This window comes from Anomaloglossus baeobatrachus (assembly GCF_048569485.1).
Source record: "Anomaloglossus baeobatrachus isolate aAnoBae1 chromosome 6 unlocalized genomic scaffold, aAnoBae1.hap1 SUPER_6_unloc_1, whole genome shotgun sequence".
Lineage (NCBI taxonomy): Eukaryota > Metazoa > Chordata > Amphibia > Anura > Aromobatidae > Anomaloglossus > Anomaloglossus baeobatrachus.
The window spans coordinates 401,127-418,681 of record NW_027441814.1 but is presented as its reverse complement, the minus strand read 5'-3'; the positions used below and the strand labels follow the sequence as shown (position 1 = coordinate 418,681).

At 49.2% G+C, this 17,555-nt stretch overlaps 1 protein-coding gene across 1 annotated transcript in view; it reads right to left on the bottom strand.

Moving 5' to 3' along the window:
- LOC142259357 (gap junction gamma-1 protein-like) overlaps positions 1-11,639 on the bottom strand; it is a 57,065-nt gene extending 45,426 nt beyond the window's left edge. The window contains exon 1 of the mRNA XM_075331817.1: positions 11,535-11,639. The gene's annotated coding sequence lies outside the window, so the exon portion shown is untranslated. The remainder of the gene's footprint in view (positions 1-11,534) is intronic.
- Positions 11,640-17,555: the final 5,916 nt, after the last annotated feature.

Sequence of the window (17,555 nt, the reverse complement as noted above, 5' to 3'; positions counted from 1 at the left end):
TCACAGCCACAGCCAGCCCCTCCATCACAGCCACAGCCAGCCCCTCCAGCACAGCCACGGCCAGCCCCTCCAGCACAGCCACGGCCAGCCCCTCCAGCACAGCCACGGCCAGCCCCTCCAGCACAGCCATGGCCAACCCTTCCATCACAGCCACGGCTAGCCCCTCCAGCACAGCCACGGCCAGCCCCTCCAGCACAGCCACAGCCAGCCCCTCCATCACAGCCACGGCCAGCCCCTCCAGCATAGCCACGTCCATCCCCTCCATCACAGCCACGTCCATCCCCTCCATCACAGCCACGTCCATCCCCTCCATCACAGCCATGTCCAGCCTCTCCAGCACAGCCACAGCCAGCCCCTCCAGCACAGCCACAGCCAACTCCTCTAGCATAGCCACGGCCAACACCTCCAGCACAGCCACGACCAGCCTCTCCATCACAGCCACAGCCAGCCCCTCCAGCACAGCCACGGCCATCCCCTCCATCACAGCCACAGTCAACCCCTTCAGCACAGCCACGGCCAGCCCCTCCATCACAACCATGGCCAGCCCCTCCAGCACAGCCACGGCCAGCCCCTCCATCACAGCCATGGTCAACCCCTCCAGCACAGCCACGACCAGCCCTCCATCACAGCCACTGCCAGCCCTCCATCACAGCCACGACCAGCCCCTCCAGCACAGTCACAGCCAGCCCCTCCATCACAACCATGGCCAGCCCCTCCATCACAACCACGGCCAGCCCCTCCATTACAACCATGGCCAGCCCCTCCATTACAACCACAGCCAGCCCCTCCAGCACAGCCAACCACTCCAGTACAGCCACGGCCAGCCCCTCCATCACAGCCATGGCTAGCCCCTCCAGCTTAGCCACGGCCAGTCCCTCCAGGACATCCATGTCCAACGCCTTCAGTACAGCCACGGCTAGCTCCTCCAGCACAGTCACGGCCAGCCCCTCCATCACAGCCACGGCCAGCCCCTCATGCTTAGCCACAGTCAGTCCCTCCAGCACATCCATGGCCAACAGATTCAGCACAGCCACGGCCAGCTCCTCCAGCACAGCTACGGCCAGTCCCTCCATCACATTCATGGCCAACCCATTCAGCACAGCCACGGCCAGCTCCTCCAGTACAACCATGGCCAGCTCCTCCATCACAGCCACGGCCAGCTCCTCCATCACAGCCACGGCCAGCCCCTCCATCACAGCCACGGCCAACCCTACAGCACAGCCACGGCCAGCCCCTCCAGCACAGCCATGGCCAGCCCCTCCAGCACAGCCACGGCCAGCCCCTCCAGCACAGCCATGGCCAGCCCCTCCAGCACAGTCACGGCCAGCCCCTCCATCACAACCATGGCCAGCCCCTCCATCACAACCACGGCCAGCCCCTCCATTACAACCACGGCCAGCCCCTCCAGCACAGCCAAATTGGAGAAACTCGGTACTATCTGGGCTGATAAGAAAAATTTAGATTGGGCAGAACAAATTGCACAGATGTAGATTGTTCGTTAGTTTATTGTATAGATGCAGATTGCACAGACATTGCATCAATCTGATTGTAAACACTACTCACTACAATCTATAAATGATAATGACAATTCCTCCACACACTAAGCAATTAGTATCAGCAAAGCCCACCCGGCGACTTTCCCCGGACACATTACTTAGGGACCCCTTACAAGACGCTGTTATTACAGAGCAGAGTCGTTATACGTACTCAGAAGTCGTCCTCCATGGCTCCGGACTCTGCAGCTCCTCACAAGGTCCAGAGTCTGACAAGCAAAGTCGCCAGGAGTTTCCTCTGATCTGTGGGTTTCCTCAGGACGCCCCTCGCAGGCTGAGGGAGCGGGAAATCTGAGTCATGACTGCGTCCCTCCCCGCTGCTGAATCACATCTTTATACCAAAATCGTCCTCTTCAAAGAATCTGGAGGAGACGTCTCATTATCGTCTCCAGGAAACCACAGCAATAAGTAACCAGAGGTATTATTACTCCGGAGGGGGAGCAAAACCACCAGAAAGGAGACTCCAGAGCAGACTCCCCAAAACCGGCACCACAGGGACGGACGGAGAACTAAGCACCGCAGGGACAGACCGAGAACTGGCACCGCAGGGACGGACGGAGAGCCGAGCACCGCAGGGACGGACGGAGAACCGAGCACCGCAGGGACGGACGGAGAACTAAGCACCGCAGGGACGGACCGAGAACTGGCACCGCAGGGACGGACGGAGAACCGAGCACCGCAGGGACGGACGGAGAACCGAGCACCGCAGGGACAGACCGAGAAACGGCACCGCAGGGACAGACGGAGAACCGAGCACCGCAGGGACGGACGGAGAACTAAGCACCACAGGGACAGACCGAGAACCGGCACCGCAGGGACGGACGGAGAACCGAGCACCGCAGGGACAGACCGAGAACCGAGCACCGCAGGGATGGACCGAGAACTGGCACCGCAGGGACGGACGGAGAACCGAGCACCGCAGGGACAGACCGAGAAACGGCACCGCAGGGACAGACCGAGAACTGGCACCGTAGGGACGGACGGAGAGCCGAGCACTGCAGGGACGGACGGAGAACCGAGCACCGCAGGGACAGACCGAGAAACGGCACTGCAGGGACAGACCGAGAACTGGCACCGTAGGGACGGACAGAGAACCGAGCACCGCAGGGACGGACGGAGAACTAAGCACCGCAGGGACGGACGGAGAACTAAGCACCACAGGGACGGACGGAGAACTAAGCACCACAGAGACAGACCGAGAACCGGCACCGCAGGGACAGACTGAGAACTGGCACCGCAGGGACGGACGGAGAACCGAGCACCGCAGGGACGGACGGAGAACCGAACACCACAGGGACAGACCGAGAACCGGCACCACAGGGACGGACGGAGAACCGAGCACCACAGGGACGGACACAGAACCGAGCACCGCAGGGACACACCGAGAAACGGCACCGCAGGGACAGACCGAGAACTGGTACCGCAGGGACGAACGGAGAACCGAGCACCGCAGGGACAGACGGAGAACCGGGCACCACAGGGACAGACCGAGAATCAGCACCGCAGGGACGGACGGAGAGCCGAGCACCGCAGGGACGGACACAGAACCGGCACCGCAGGGACAGACCGAGAACTGGCACCGCAGGGACGGACGGAGAACCGAGCACCGCAGGGATGGACGGAGAACCGAGCACCACAGGGACAGACCGAGAACCGGCACCACAGGGACGGACGGAGAACCGAGCACCACAGGGACGGACACAGAACCGAGCACCGCAGGGACACACAGAGAAACGGCACCGCAGGGACAGACCGAGAACTGGTACCGCAGGGACGAACGGAGAACCGAGCACCGCAGGGACAGACGGAGAACCGGGCACCACAGGGACAGACCGAGAATCAGCACCGCAGGGACGGACGGAGAGCCGAGCACCGCAGGGATGGACACAGAACCGAGCACCGCAGGGACGGACGGAGAACTAAGCACCGCAGGGACAGACCGAGAACCGGCACTGCAGGGATGGACAAAGAACCGAGCACCGCAGAGACAGACCGAGAATTGGCACCGCAGGGATGGATGGAGAACCGAGCACCGCAGGGATAGACTGAGATCCGGCACCGCAGGGATGGACGGAGAACCGAGCACCGCAGGGACAGATGGAGAGCCGAGCACCGCAGGGACAGATGGAGAGCCGAGCACCGCAGGGACGGACGGAGAACTCAGCACCACAGGGACGGACGGAGAACTAAGCAACGCAGGGACAGACCGAGATCCGGCACCGCAGGGACGGACGGAGAACTGAGCACCGCAGGGACGGACGGAGAACCGAGCACCGCACGGACGGACGGAGAACTGAACACCGCAGGGACGGACGGAGAACCGCGCACCGCAGGGACGGACGGAGAACCGAGCACCACAGGGACGGACGGAGAACCGAGCACCGCAGGGACGAACCGAGAACAAAGCACCACAGGAACGGACTAAGAACAGAGCACCACAGGGACGTTCAAAGAACTAGCACTGCAGGGACAGACCGAGAACAGAGCACTGCAGGGACAGCCTGAGAACAGAGCACTGCAGGGACAGCCTGAGAACAGAGCACTGCAGGGACAGCGTGAGAACAGAGCACAGCAGGGACAGCCTGAGAACAGAGCACTGCAGGGATAGACAGAGAACTAAGCACAGCAGGAATGTACTGAGAACCGAGCACAACAGGGACGGACCGTGAACAGAGCACCACAGGGATGGACCAAGAACCGAGCACCGCAGGGAGGGACCGAGCACTGCAGGGACGGACTGAGGCTTGAGCACCACAGGGATGGACTGAGAATCGGACCGGATCATCAAACAGCTGCAGCTTTCAAGATTTTAGCCCCAGCGCTAATGGAGTTTTTCTTATGTCACATAAGGGGCCCTTTGGAGCTGCGCACTGTACTCTGTGGTGTACCGTGGCATACGGCTCATATGTGGACACAGCGGACGGTTGTGTAGAGTGGCGCGGGGTGATCGTTGTGGGCTAGGAGCTATCTCCATGTAGTGCCCAGGCACACTACATGAAATGCCGGGTCCTGGCTGTGTGGACTTCGGCCGTGTGGGCCGGGAAGCTCTAGGGCCGCATACTGCCACTGGTGCCGGCTGGCCAGGACCTGATGACGAGCCACAAGCACAAGGAGACCAACTGTTCACTTTGTGAATGTGTGCACGGTTCATGCTCGTTCACGACTTCACACTCCAGATAGCGGGCACGTGGCTTCCAGCACGTTACAGGGTTACTCAGCATTAGCAGACACAGTTCCACTTTCCTCAGGGTTGCATTCGATCTAACGGGGCAGGTGAGTCCCAGTGCAACCCAATCCAGCATTACAGTTCTGTCGCTCTCCTGCTAGGTACGGGGAAGTACCAAGCGAATGGCGAAAATAAAGGGAAGCCCTGTGTCTAGGGAAGGGGGAGATGCTGACCCCTGACTAAGCCTACCACTGGGCCCTGGATTTCCCCACCTGCCTAGATAGGTTCCGCACCTATGTGCCGGGCCGGATACCTGACCATGGCTGACCCTGATCTGGGCCCTGCTTAGGGAGTGGATGGGATGAGCTTTTTGTCAACTCCACTAGGTGCTAAAGGACACACAGTGATAACAAACAAGGGAAAATCACAAACCACTTATCTCCAGATGACTCAGGGAAAGAAGCTGCAACAACCACCATGATTCTCCAGATGTATGCAAGCTGTCTGCCAGCACTGAAGACTTGATAAAGATATGTGAAATATCACCAACACCAAGTAATAGGACGTGAAGGTATGTAAAGACAAGGGAAGAACTGCTGAATAGCAACACCAGCTGACAGGCTGAGAAATCTGCAGGGTCCTAAAGGGAAAGGGGTGAAAACCAAGCAGAACTAATAAAAGTTCTGGGAGCAGTTTGCCCAGCCATATGCTGTGACCTTCTGTAGCCGAACACCACAGGACTGTCTGTGACCCATGACACATGTATTTGGATTTGCGTCTGGGCTCTGTGGTCGGCTTCTCTGTCCACCAAACTACAGTGCATTCACCTTATTCGTCTTTTCTTTCGGTGTTTAGTTTCTGTTATCCGTGCTTTGGTTCTATCAGGGTAACAGGTGTATTCATTTTCTCGTTTGCCTACCCAATCACCTTTTTGGTGGGACATTAAATATGTTCCTCCTGCCGGTGATCTTCTTATTTTGAAGTCCAGCCATACTGCTAGTTTCTTCCAGTCAGTGGCAGACCAGCTAGGCTAGCTATCTCTGCTGCTTATGGTCTCCACGCTGCACCTGTTTGTAGTCGCGGCATATTGTTTAGCAATGTTCACCCTCTCTGGTATTGTGAGGTTTGTCTTACTCCCTCTGGGATCCCTTTCTTCTTCGGCACACCTTCCATTCTGCAGGTAACTGCACTCTGCTCCTCCCGGTTCCCTAAGAGGAACATGAAGTGCTCGATGGCCTATCAGGTAGCATAGGCCCGAGATGCCATCATATAGTCTGTGGTCAGGGCTATTCCAACCTTCGCAGGAACCAGTAGGAACTGCGAGGTCGGTATCTCTAGTCTGTACAGGAACTGGCAGGGTCAGTTGCAGTGTTTAGTGTGTTACCTATATCCCTTGTGAGTTGCTACATGACCATAACAAGCACACACCGTGACAGTCACCTTCCCTTCCTGCAGTCCCACATCTTGTCTCCTCAGGGGTCCCATAGTGAGTAAAGCTTTGCACACCTGGATGTCTATTGGGACACCACTCAGGGGGTCGACAATGTCACACGCCAGTAGAGGTTAGGGGTCTTGATGTTAGGGTTCCGTCCTCTGGCTCCTATCGTCTGGGGCCATTCTGTCTGAGGATCGGTCTCTAGTTACAATGCTGTTTACGCTTTGTACCTCTCACCACTCTCGAGATTCACGCTATCTTGCCTTCTGTCTCCTTTGCTCTGTTGCCACAAACCACCCACTGTATGTGACCTTCACCACTGACCAACTACATGTCTGGCTTATTTGCTCACCAGGCCTTCACTGACTTCTTATAGAATGACCCCGCCCAGGGTGGGCTAGTCCCAACACTTAACCATTTCTCTCCCTGCAGTCTGTTGCTGGGCAGACTTAAACTCTCACCTAGGTCTATGCAGACATTATAATACAGACACTGCTACACACATTTCACCTTACATTACTAACATTCATCCCTATACACTGTAAATTATACCATATTATACCTCACACCGTCACATTCCGCATTGTACAGTGGCATGCAAAAGTTCGGGCACCCCTGGTCAAAATGACTTGTATTGTGAACAGTTAAGTAAGTTGAAGATGAAATTATCTCTAAAAGGCAGAAAGTTACAGATGACACATTTCCTCTGTATTTTAGGCAAAAAATAAAATAATTAAAAAAATATATATATATATATACATACAGTATCTATATATACTGTATATATTTTCATCTTTTACATTTTAAAAGGAACAAAAAAGTAAATTGGGCCGATGCAAAAGTTTGGGCACCCAGCATGGTTAGTACCTACTAGAACCTCCTCTTGGCAGCTTGTAAATGTTTTTGTAGCTGCCAAGAGCTCTTTCAATTCTTGTTTGAGTAATTATCATCCATTCTTCCTTAGTGATGTCTTCCAGTTCCGTGAGATTCCTGGCTCGTCTTCCAGTTCCGTGAGATTCCTGGCTCGTCTTACATGCACTGTTCTTCCTTGGAGACATTTTCCAGTTCTTTAATATTCCTGGCTTCTACTTCCAGTTCCGTGAGATTCCTGGCTCGTCTTCCAGTTCCGTGAGATTCCTGGCTCGTCTTACATGCACTGTTCTTCCTTGGAGACATTTTCCAGTTCAGTAATATTCCTGGCTTGTCTTCCAGTTCCGTGAGATTCCTGGCTCGTCTTACATGCACTGTTCTTCCTTGGAGACATTTTCCAGTTCTTTAATATTCCTGGCTTCTACTTCCAGTTCTGTGAGATTCCTGGTTTGTCTTCCAGTTCTGTGAGATTCCTGGCTTGTCTGGCATGCTCTGCTCTTTTGAGACCGCGCCATAGGTTGTCAATGATGTTCCGATTAGAGGACTGTGATGCCACTGTAGAACCTTCAGCTTGCACCTTTTGAGGTCGTCTATTGTGGATTTTGACGTGTGTTTAGGATCATTATCCATTTGTAGAAGCCATCCTCTTTTCTCCTCTCTTTTCAACTTCAGCTGTTTTACAGATGGTGTTATGTGAAATGTTCTCTGTGCCATTGGCTGCATCACAATCCCAAAGCATGATCCACCCCCATGCTTAATGGTTGGCGAGATATTTTTCTGAAATTTTGAGCCCTTTTTCTCCACACATACTTTTGATCATTGTGGGCACAGTTCTATTTTAACCTAATTAGTCCACAGGACTTGCTTCCAGAATGCATCAGGCTTGTTTAGATTTTTTTTGTAGACTTCTGATGCTGAATTTATGGTGAGGACGCAGGTGAGGTTTTCTTCTGATGATTCTGCCATGATATCCATATTTGTGCAGGTGTCTCTGGAGAGTAGAACAATTTACCACAACTCCAGAGTCTGCTAAATCTTCCTGAAGGTCTTTTGCTGTCATGCAGGGCTTCTGATTTGCCTCTCTAGCAAATGTTGCTTGGTCTTCAGACCTTATCTTCACCTCCACTGTTTCTGTAAGTGCCATTTCTTAATTACATTTCAAACTGAGGAAAGGGCAACTTGAAAACACTTTGCTATCTTCTTATAGCCTTCTCCGGTTTGGTGGGCCTCCACCATTTTCAGAGTGCTAGGCAGCTGCTTAGAAAAACCATGGCTGCATTTTGACACTATGTTAGAGGAGGCTGTGATATTTGCATCACTCTGATGATAGAGAAGAAGCCATAACCCTATCAGGCTAATCAAGGTCTGAGACCTTGGTCAAAGTTATCTGAGCACACAAATCTTCAAGTGTGCACAAACTTTTGCATGCCACTTTACATTGTATGCTATACCTTATTATACCTTATGTTACTCAGGAAAATCACAATGCAATACAATTCACACTACACATTATATTACATCATTCACAAGATGCAGGACACTGTTCACAATACACAACATTGCCACGATTGGTGTCTTCGGGGCAGGAAGGCGACCACCATTGTCCACCTCTCACAGTCGGAGTCGCAGTCGCTCACAGATTCACCCCTTCACCACTTTTCTCAGCCTCTGGAGCTCGTCAGTTTAGTAGAGTGCGGCCCGCGCTCGGTCACCACACAAGGCACCCTAGACCCCCGTACCGCGCGGCTATAGACAGGAAGACGTGCTGTCCTTGGCTTCGGGGGGTCTGTTCTCTCCGCACAACGTCCCCCTCCTCCTCTGCACATCACTACCAGCTAAATATAGATCGTGTTACTAAATATAGCGCAATAGGAAGCTGCAGTGTCCTGTCCACACACACACCGGGTCCACGGCCGGAAGCTGGCGAGAGGACGGCAGAGAAGAGGACCGAATGGGTGGACAGGCAGAGAAGAGGACAGAGGGGGGCACAGGCAGAGAAGAGGCAGAATAGAGGATGGGGGGCAGTCAGAGAAGAGGACGGGGGTGGCACATGCAGAGAGAGACAGAGCAAAGGACGGAGGAACAGACAAAAGAGGCAGAGGACGGGAGACAGGCAGAGAAGAGCATCGAGGCGACAGGAAGAGACGTGGCAGAGGACAGGGGGATAGAGAGCAGCGGACAGGGGAACAGAGAAGAGACAGAGCAGAGGACAGGCCAAAGGGAAAGCAAAGAACGAGAGGGACAGGCAGAGAAGAGGATGTGGGGGACAAGCAGAGAAGAGGACAGTGGAACTGACAGAAGAAGCAGAACAGAGGAAGGGGAAAGAGAAAGAGCAGAGGACAGGGGAGGGGACTGGCAGAGAAGAGGCAGAAGAAGGGGGAAAGCACAGGACGGGGAACCAGACAGAGAAGAGGACGAGGATTACAAGGAGAGCAGAGGACGGGGGGACAGGCAGAGAAGAGAGAGAAGAGGATGGGGGAACAAGCAGAGAAGAGGACAGGGATTGCAAGAAGAACCGAGGACAGGGGACAGGCCCAGAAGATGAACTGGGGGGATAGGCTGAGAAGAAACAGAGCAGAGAATGAGCACAGAGACAGCAGAGCATGGAGGAGGGGACAGGCAGAGAAGAGGCAGAGCAGAGGACAAGAGGACAGGCAGAGAAGAGGTAGGGCAGAGTATGGGTCACAGGAAGAGCAAAGGATGGGGCAGGCAGGAAAGAGTACAAGGAGCGCAGGGAGAGCAGAGGATGGGTGGGAATGGGCAGAGAAGAGGCAGAGCAGAGGACGGGTCACAAGGAGAGCAGAGGACGAGGGAGCAGGCACAAAAGAGGCAGAGCAGTGTACGGGCCACAGGAAGAGCAGAGGACGGGGGGGGCAGAAAGAGAACAGGAAGAACAGAGAATGGGGGGATAGGCAGAGAAGAGAGAGCAGAGGATGGGAGGACAGGCAGACAAGAGCACAGAGGGACAAGCAGTGCAGAGTACGCGTCACAGGGATAGATAAGGACAGGGGGACAGGCAGAGAAGAGAACAGGGGGAATAACAGAACAGAGGACGATGTGATGCTTCTGGTCGGCCTGTGTGTGACAGATAGAGGAGCGGCGGCTGCGTTCTCTGTCCTAGCCCGGGGTTACAGGGCGCTGTGATGCCTCCAGTCAGTCTGTGTGTGATGGATGGAGGAGCAGTGGCGACTGCGTTCTCTGTCCTGGCCGGCGGTTACAGGGCGCTGTGATGCCTCCGCTCGGCCTGTGTGTGACGGATGGCGGAGCAGCGGCGGTGGTGGCTGCGTTCTCTGTCCTGGCCATGGCTGCAGGGTGCTGTGATGCCTCCGGTCGGCCTATATGTGATGGATGAAGGAGCGGTGGTGGCTGCGTTCTCTGTCCTGGCCGGTGGTTACAGGGCGCTGCAATGCCTCCGGTCTGCCTGTGTGTAATGGATGGAGGAGCGGCGGCTGCGTTCTGGCCGGCGGTTACAGGGTGCTGTGATGCCTCCGGTCGGCCTGTGTGTGACAGATGGAGGAGCAGCAGTGGCGGTTGCGTTCTCTGTCCTGGCCGGCAATTATAGGGCTCTGTGATGCTTCTGGTCGGCCTGTGTGTGACGGATGGAAAAGCGGCTGAGGCGGCTGCGTTCTCTGTCCTGGCCGGCGGTTACTGGGCGCTGTGATGCCTCCCGTCGGCCTGTGTGTGACGGATGGCGGAGCAGCGGCGGTGGTGGCTGCGTTCTTTGTCCTGGCCGGTGGTTGCAGCGCGAGATGATGCCTCCGTTCGGCTTGTGTGTGATGGATGGAAGAGCGGCTGAGGCGGCTGCGTACTCTGTCCTGGCCGGCGGTTATAGGGCTCGGTGATGCTTCTGGTCGGCCTGTGTGTGGCAGATGGAGAAGCGGCGGAGGCGGCTGCGTTCTCTGTCCTGGCCGGCGGTTATAGGGCTCGGTGATGCTTCTGGTCGGCCTGTGTGTGGCAGATGGAGAAGCGGCGGAGGCGGCTGCGTTCTCTGTCCTGGCCGGCTGTTATACGGCTATGTGATGCTTCTGGTCGGCTTGTGTGTGGCAGATGGAGAAGCGGCGGAGGCGGCTGCGTTCTCTGTCCTGGCCGGCGCTTACGGGCCAGGGGTAGTGGACACCATGGCTTTGACTCATCTCCCCACCTGATTGATCCCACCAGTAACACACGTCTCCAGCTTCCTCCATGAAGCTTTATGTTTCTCCTCCTACAGCTGAGGGTTTGCTTCACTGTGTCAGTGTGGAGTTCAGCACAGAGACCTGCGTAATCTGCACTGACACATTGTAACAATTCCTGCAGCTCTCATCCACATTAACAACCTGTGCAGAGAGACCCCCCCAGCACAATAAATGGGGGCTCTTAAAGGGCCCTCTGTCTTATAGCCCCTCTTTGGAGTCCAGGGCTACGGCGGAGTGTCCACACAACTCTGTACTGCAGGGAGGAGAACACGGATGACTAGAAGTATCTCAGCCACAGCTCGGATACACAGATACACAGAGGATACATCACCTACCTGCTCTCTATGTAGAAAGTGTCTTCGGACCCTCGGACCCTCACAGCTTCCAGGGAGGCTGCAGCTTCTCCTGAAGAGACTGGTGCTGCGGGGAGAAGACAATGTATCATTCAGCGGCAGCTCATCAATGGCCGCATTGTAGCGGGGCCGGCGCATTGTGTCAGCGGAGGAGAGAACAGAGGAGCGAAGCCCGTACCTGACACCGCGCTGTCACACAGGGGCAGATACACAGCCGAGGGCCCGGCCCAGGTTATACCGGCTGTATATATATAATTATATACAGGAGACGCCCAGGTTATACCAGCTGTACATATATAATTATATACTGGAGATGCCCAGGTTATACCGGCTGTACATATATAATTATATACAGGAGATGCCCAGGTTATACCAGCTGTACATATATAATTATATACAGGAGATGCCCAGGTTATACCGGCTGTACATATATAATTATATACAGGAGATGCCCAGGTTATACCAGCTGTACATATATAATTATATACAGGAGATGCCCAGGTTATACCGGCTGTACATATATAATTATATACAGGAGATGCCCAGGTTATACCGGCTGTACATATATAATTATATACAGGAGATGCCCAGGTTATACCGGCTGTACATATATAATTATATACAGGAGATGCCCAGGTTATACCGGCTGTACATATATAATTATATACAGGAGATGCCCAGGTTATAGCAGCTGTACATATATAATTATATACAGGAGATGCCCAGGTTATACCGGCTGTACATATATAATTATATACAGGAGATGTCCAGGTTATACCGGCTGTACATATATAATTATATACAGGAGATGCCCAGGTTATAGCAGCTGTACATATATAATTATATACAGAATATGCCCAGGTTATAACGGCTGTACATATATAATTATATACAGAATATGCCCAGGTTATACCGGCTGTACATATATAATTATATACGGAATATGCCCAGGTTATACCGGCTGTACATACATAATTATATACAGAAGATGCCCGGGTTATACCGGCTGTACATATATAATTATATACGGAATATGCCCAGGTTATACCGGCTGTACATACATAATTATATACAGAAGATGCCCGGGTTATACCAGCTGCACATATATAATTATATACAGGAGACGACCGGGTTATACCGGCTGTACATATATAATTATATACAGGAGATGCCCAGGTTATAGCAGCTGTACATATATAATTATATACAGAAGATGCCCGGGTTATACCGGCTGTACATATATAATTATATACAGAAGATGCCCGGGTTATACCGGCTGTACATATATAATTATATACAGGAGATGCCCAGGTTATACCAGCTGTACATATATAATTATATACAGGAGATGCCCGGGTTATACCGGCTGTACATATATAATTATATACAGGAGATGCCCAGGTTATACCGGCTGTACATATGTAATTATATACAGGAGATGTCCAGGTTATACCGGCTGTACATATATAATTATATACAGGAGATGTCCAGGTTATACCGGCTGTACATATATAATTATATACAGGAGATGTTTAGGTTATACCAGCTGTACATATATAATTATATACAGGAGATGTCCAGGTTATACCAGCTGTACATATATAATTATATACAGGAGATGCCCAGGTTATAGCGGCTGTACATATATAATTATATACAGGAGATGCCCAGGTTATACCGGCTGTACATATATAATTATATACAGGAGATGCCCAGGTTATACCAGCTGTACATATATAATTATATACATCAGAAGCCCAGGTTATACCGGCTCTACATATATAATTATATAGAGGAGATACCCAGGTTATAGCGGCTGTACATATATAATTATATACCGGAGATGCCCAGGTTATACCGGCTGTACATATATAATTATATACAGGAGATGCCCAGGTTATACCAGCTGTACATATATAATTATATACATCAGAAACCAAGGTTATACCGGCTGTACATATATAATTATATACATCAGAAGCCCAGGTTATACCGGCTGTACATATATAATTATATACAGGAGATGCCCAGGTTATACCGGCTCTACATATATAATTATATACAGGAGATGCCCAGGTTATACCGGCTGTACATATATAATTATATACAGGAGATACCCAGGTTATACCGGCTGTACATGTATAATTATATACATCAGAAGCCCAGGTTATACTGGCTGTACATATATAATTATATACCGGAGATGCCCAGGTTATACCGGCTGTACATATATAATTATATACAGGAGATGCCCAGGTTATACCAGCTGTACATATATAATTATATACATCAGAAGCCCAGGTTATACCGGCTGTACATATATAATTATATACATGAGATGCCCAGGTTATACCGGCTGTACATATATAATTATATACAGGAGATGCCCAGGTTATACCGGCTGTACATATATAATTATATACAGGAGATGCCCAGGTTATATCGGCTGTACATATATAATTATATACAGGAGATGTCCAGGTTATACCGGCTGTACATATATAATTATATACAGGAGATGCCCAGGTTATATCGGCTGTACATATATAATTATATACAAGAGATGCCCAGGTTATACCAGCTGTACATATATAATTATATACAGGGGATGCCCAGGTTATACCGGCTGTACACATATAATTATATACAGGAGATGTCCAGGTTATACCGGCTGTACATATATAATTATATACAGGAGATGCCCAGGTTATACCAGCTGTACATATATAATTATATACAGGAGATGTCCAGGTTATACCAGCTGTACATATATAATTATATACAGGAGATGCCCAGGTTATACCGCCTGTACATATATATATAATTATATACAGAAGATGCCCAGGTTATACCAGCTGTACATATATAATTATATACAGGAGATACCCAGATTATACCAGCTGTACATATATAATTATATACAGGAGATGTTTAGGTTATACCATCTGTACATATATAATTATATACAGGAGATGCCCAGGTTATACCGGCTGTACATATATAATTATATACAGGAGATGTCCAGGTTATACCAGCTGTACATATATAATTATATACAGGAGATGTCCAGGTTATACCAGCTGTACATATATAATTATATACAGGAGATGCCCAGGTTATACCGGCTGTACATATATAATTATATACAGGAGATGCCCAGGTTATACCAGCTGTACATATATAATTATATACAGGAGATGTTTAGGTTATACCATCTGTACATATATAATTATATACAGGAGATGCCCAGGTTATACCGGCTGTACATATATAATTATATACAGGAGATGCCCAGGTTATACCGGCTGTACATATATAATTATATACAGGAGATGCCCAGGTTATACCAGCTGTACACATAATTATATACAGGAGATGTCCAGGTTATACCGGCTGTACATATATAATTATATACAGGAGATGCCCAGGTTATATCGGCTGTACATATATAATTATATACAGGAGATGCCCAGGTTATACCGGCTGTACATATATAATTATATACAGGAGATGCCCAGGTTATATCGGCTGTACATATATAATTATATACAGGAGATACCCAGGTTATACCGGCTGTACATATATAATTATATACAAGAGATGCCCAGGTTATACCAGCTGTACATATATAATTATATACAGGGGATGCCCAGGTTATACCGGCTGTACACATATAATTATATACAGGAGATGTCCAGGTTATACCGGCTGTACATATATAATTATATACAGGAGATGCCCAGGTTATACCGGCTGTACATATATAATTATATACAGGAGATGCCCAGGTTATACCGGCTGTACATATATAATTATATACAGGAGATGCCCAGGTTATACCGGCTGTACATATATAATTATATACAGGAGATGCCCAGGTTATACCGGCTGTACATATATAATTATATACAGGAGATGCCCAGGTTATACCGGCTGTACATATATAATTATATACAGGAGATGCCCAGGTTATACCGGCTGTACATATATAATTATATACAGGAGATGTCCAGGTTATACCGGCTGTACATATATAATTATATACAAGAGATGCCCAGGTTATACCAGCTGTACATATATAATTATATACAGGGGATGCCCAGGTTATACCGGCTGTACACATATAATTATATACAGGAGATGTCCAGGTTATACCGGCTGTACATATATAATTATATACAGGAGATGCCCAGGTTATACCGGCTGTACATATATAATTATATACAGGAGATGCCCAGGTTATACCGGCTGTACATATATAATTATATACAGGAGATGCCCAGGTTATACCGGCTGTACATATATAATTATATACAGGAGATGCCCAGGTTATACCGGCTGTACATATATAATTATATACAGGAGATGCCCAGGTTATACCGGCTGTACATATATAATTATATACAGGAGATGCCCAGGTTATACCGGCTGTACATATATAATTATATACAGGAGATGTCCAGGTTATACCGGCTGTACATATATAATTATATACAGGAGATACCCAGGTTATACCGGCTGTACATATATAATTATATACAGGAGATGCCCAGGTTATACCGGCTGTACATATATAATTATATACAGGAGATACCCAGGTTATACCGGCTGTACATATATAATTATATACAGGAGATGCCCAGGTTATACCGGCTGTACATATATAATTATATACAGGAGATGCCCAGGTTATACCGGCTGTACATATATAATTATATACAGGAGATGCCCAGGTTATACCAGCTGTACATATATAATTATATACAGGAGATGCCCAGGTTATACCAGCTGTACATATATAATTATATACAGGAGATGCCCAGGTTATACCGGCTGTACATATATAATTATATACAGGAGATGCCCAGGTTATACCGGCTGTACATATATAATTATATACAGGAGATGCCCGGGTTATACCGGCTGTACATATATAATTATATACAGGAGATGCCCGGGTTATATCGGCTGTACATATATAATTATATACAGGAGATGCCCAGGTTATACCGGCTGTACATATATAATTATATACAGGAGATGCCCAGGTTATACCAGCTGTACATATATAATTATATACAGGAGATGCCCAGGTTATACCGGCTGTACATATATAATTATATACAGGAGATGCCCAGGTTATACCAGCTGTACATATATAATTATATACAGGTTATACCGGCTGTACATATATAATTATATACAGGAGATTCCCAGGTTATACCGGCTGTACATATATAATTATATACAGGAGATGCCCAGGTTATACCGGCTGTACATATATAATTATATACAGGAGATACCCAGGTTATACCGGCTGTACATATATAATTATATACAGGAGATGCCCAGGTTATACCGGCTGTACATATATAATTATATACAGGAGATGCCCAGGTTATACCGGCTGTACATATATAATTATATACAGGAGATGCCCAGGTTATACCAGCTGTACATATATAATTATATACAGGAGATGCCCAGGTTATACCGGCTGTACATATATAATTATATACAGGAGATGCCCAGGTTATACCGGCTGTACATATATAATTATATACAGGAGATGCCCAGGTTATACCGGCTGTACATATATAATTATATACAGGAGATGCCCAGGTTATACCAGCTGTACATATATAATTATATACAGGAGATGCCCAGGTTATACCGGCTGTACATATATAATTATATACAGGAGATGCCCGGGTTATACCGGCTGTACATATATAATTATATACAGGAGATGTCCAGGTTATACCAGCTGTACATATATAATTATATACAGGAGATGCCCAGGTTATACCGGCTGTACATATATAATTATATACAGGAGATGTCCAGGTTATACCAGCTGTACATATATAATTATATACAGGAGATGTCCAGGTTATACCAGCTGTACATATATAATTATATACAGGAGATGCCCAGGTTATACCAGCTGTACATATATAATTATATACAGGAGATGTCCAGGTTATGCCGGCTGTACATATA